This window comes from Priapulus caudatus, unplaced genomic scaffold (assembly GCF_000485595.1).
Source record: "Priapulus caudatus unplaced genomic scaffold, Priapulus_caudatus-5.0.1 Scaffold324, whole genome shotgun sequence".
In the NCBI taxonomy this organism is placed as follows: domain Eukaryota; kingdom Metazoa; phylum Priapulida; class Priapulimorpha; order Priapulimorphida; family Priapulidae; genus Priapulus; species Priapulus caudatus.
In genome coordinates this window covers 87,370-91,116 of record NW_014577385.1, presented here as the reverse complement: position 1 = coordinate 91,116, position 3,747 = coordinate 87,370, and the positions used below count along the sequence as shown (strand labels likewise).

Genomic DNA, 3,747 nt, shown 5'->3' with positions numbered 1-3,747 from the left:
CAATGTCCACAGTGAAATTTCAACAACAAAGGCTAATTTAGTTGATAAGAAGGTTTATGCTGCCTTAAATCGTATAATGTTTTATGGCATGTCTTTACTGTCCGTCGTGTTAACATGTAACCGTATGGGGCCAGCTGCCAAGTGGTAAGCTTGTAGTTTTTGCCTGGCGTTAATTAAGTTTACGATGGTGGCAAGCTCTATTTCAGCTCTGTAGGGCGTTGCCGTAGGTAATAGTGAATGCAAGTGCTTGCCTATTCTGTCTTGGCAAAATAGTTTTGCTATCCACTAGATGGAGCTTCCATCTTTAAAATGCTGAAGAAACTTAAACGTACGAGGGGTGAGCGCGCCAGTCCCTCCGCTGGCAACTTTCATAACGATCGCCAACGAACATTTCCTTTGAGAAGGTTCCTGAATAACCACTCTGTAACCTATCCACTGTTTCCCGGCGTGTAATGTGAACACATTTGGAAGACTTAACTAGGGTTTTACTAGAATCCCACCACGGCCCCAGCGCAGCAGACGTCCCGGCAGCTAGACGTCTAGACGTGAGCGCTGTCGCTATTCCGAGGCACTTGTTATATGTTATTACTGGATACTACTATCGTATAATAACAATACCCTTTTCAAGTGCTATCATTTGCTTGAGGACGGTTGTTCTTGATAAGCCAACAGAGATTGCATGGATTATGGAGATATGATTCGAGCCTCGAGCACTGAGGTGCCCTAACCAAAAACGGCGGGAAAAGATCCGCCAGACACGGTGATGGTGGGCGCTGACGGTATCATGCAGTGTTGGCATTCAATGCCCACGACTTGTGGCAACTTAAGTCTTGATCCCCGTCACCAGTCATGCGAAGCTAGTTTCTAGTAAGTTTAATGTATAGACACGAATGTGAATGCTTAAATTTGACTAAAACGTCAGCGAATTTTCGTCAGATGGTAAAATTGTGAAACTTTTTGTATGGCCATTTGTTTTACATTAAACAGTAACGAATCAACGAGGACTCCAAACTACTCGTACAAATTCTTACCTGATAGAGATGTTTCTCAACTAGTCTAAAAAATGCAAAAATATGCTCAGACCGACTTTGAAATACATGTTCGAGACATATTGCTTGCTATGCATGTAATGTCACGAAGTGTATGCACATTGAACATTGTGCTTCACATATGAACAATATATTGTAAAATAGGAAGATAAATGCAGGCATATTTGAAGCAATAAAGTGAGACAGAATTACTTATATTTTGTGAAAAGTGGAGAAATATTATTTTATTTTTTACAATTTACGGTGATATGACGTAATCACTTTAAAGTGCTCAGGACCGATTGATTTCATTTTATGTTTCACTTTTTAGGTTTTAAGTATTTTTTTATCATGCAGTGCTGCTTTTCTGCTGTGCACACAAGTATGCTTTAAGCCATTGGTCAGTGTAAAATTTATTTCTGTAACTAACAGAAAGGAGAATCTACGATACACAATTTAGACATACATTATTTATACATTTGTTCAAAACCCATCAAACCAATGTCGCTTGCCTCTGATTCGAATTGATGTATTCCTGATATGTCCATATACATGTTCCACGGCTATAGTTTCTGGAGAAGAAAGTATGGATTTCCTGGGTCTTCCACTATCACCACTCCGAACAGGTATTACAAATAAACTATTAGTAAAAATCAAAGCACCCAAGACACTAAGTAAGAATCTAAGTTAGTTTGAACACCTCAGTTCTATGCATCTGCTCATGATATCACGATACAGTATCATTTACGGCACCAATTTCGCAAATAGATGGGGAAAATACGTGATCGGTTAGATTTTTCACCTAGAGCATTGCTCTCTGCTAAACTCCAGATTCTAGATTCTAGATTTATAGATACTTGCTACCTTGTTGAATGTTGCACGGCTCACGTTAGAATACTTGAACATCATGCATGACAGATCAGAACATCTAGCCAAATTTGGAAAAGATTTTTAGAAAACCCGCCGCATTTAGAACGCCTGTTTACCAAATTCGCAGATTCGCCTAAGCAGACGACAACGTCAGGAATGCAAAGCCTCTTCAACTTTGGTAGCATGTTCGGCGGGGGCTTACCGCCGCCGCCGCCGCCGCCTCAGCCACCGGTCACTGAGAAGACGGAGTCACAAGTGGATTCCGCGCTCGATCTATTCGGTGGCCTGCCAGGTCCGTTCGCAGGGCTTCCAGGCGACACACAGAGTGGCGGTGGGATGGATTTTTTCCCGGGCATGTCGAGCGACGATGGCCCACCGGCGATCGTGGGCGCGGAGGAGGAGGTGCAGGAGGCAGAGGCTGAGTACGATGTAGAAAAGGAAGCCACAAAGCCGACTGACGCGGCGTCCGACTTTCTAGGTTTGGCGAGCATCACATTGTTTAGTGTACTGACATAGATCACTGACACAGACTATTGTTATAGTCCAGTGACATGCACATTTGATACAGAATATTGACACAGAGTCATTTACACAGACTATTGACGTAGACTTTTGTTATTGACACAGACTCTTGACACAGAATATTTACACAAACTGCTTACGTAGACCGTTGACACAAACTATTGGGACACGCTAGTGACACAGTTGATACAATGATTTTTGATACACACTATTGACACGGAAACATTGACACGTGTCTGTCTGATCCCTGCTATTGTTCTTTGCAATCTGAGACACATATCATCTCGACATCTTCCCTTGCTATACTTCTCTTACTATACCTTACTATACCTTACTATACTTCCCTTACTATACCTTACTATACTTTCCTTACTATACCTTACTATACTTCTTGTATGTGAACACATTTGGGACTAACAGGGTTTACTAGAATCCCACCACTCCACCACAGAGTCACCGCAGTAGACGTTAGATGAGCGCTGTCGCTCCGCGGCACTTGTTATATTGTTATTACTATTAGTATTATTTATAATACAATACCTTTTCAGTGCTACTCATTTCTTGAGGACGGTTGTTCTGATAAGCAACAGAGATCCATGGGATGTATGGGAGATATGATTTCGAGCGCTCGAGCACTGAGGTGCCCTACCAAGATCGGAGACACAGTGATGGTGGGCGGTGACGTCATGCAGTGTTGCAATGCCACGAACTTCTGCAACTTAAGTCTTGATCCCTCACCAGTCTGCGAAGCTAGTTCTAGTAAGTTATGTTAGACACGAATGTGAATGCTTAAATTGACTACGTCACGAATTTTCTATGGTAAAATTTGTAAAATTTTTGTTGCCATTTTTTACATTAAAAGTAACAACTAATGGGACTAAACGTATCGTCAAATTCTTACCTGATAAGATTGTTTCTCAACTAGTTAAAAATCGCAAATACCTGGACGATTTGAAATAATGTTCCAGACATTAATTGCTATGGGCTATGTATGAGTCACGAGTGTATGCACATTGAACATTGTGTTCACATTGAACAATATAGTAAAATAGGAAGTATAATGCAGCAATTTAACCATAAAAAGTGAACAGAATTACTTATATTTTGTGAAAAAGTGGAAATATTTTTTTTATTTTTACAATTTACGGTGACGTAATCACTTTAAAGTGCTCACGAGACCGATTTATTTTATTTATGTTTCTACTTTTTAGTTTTAAGTTATTTTTTTATCATGCAGTGCTGCTTTTCTGCTGTGCACACAAGTATGCTTTAAGCCATTGGTCAGTGTAAAATTTATTTCTGTAACTAACAGAAAGGAGAATCTACG

The 3,747-nt window shown here is 40.5% G+C and overlaps 1 long non-coding RNA gene across 1 annotated transcript in view; it reads left to right on the top strand.

The window, feature by feature from the left end:
* The window catches only part of LOC106809045, a 4,582-nt gene extending 1,409 nt beyond the window's left edge, over positions 1-3,173 (top strand). Inside the window, exon 3 of the long non-coding RNA XR_001393838.1 lies at positions 2,969-3,173. This is a non-coding gene — a long non-coding RNA (uncharacterized LOC106809045). The remainder of the gene's footprint in view (positions 1-2,968) is intronic.
* The last annotated feature ends 574 nt before the right edge of the window (positions 3,174-3,747 follow it).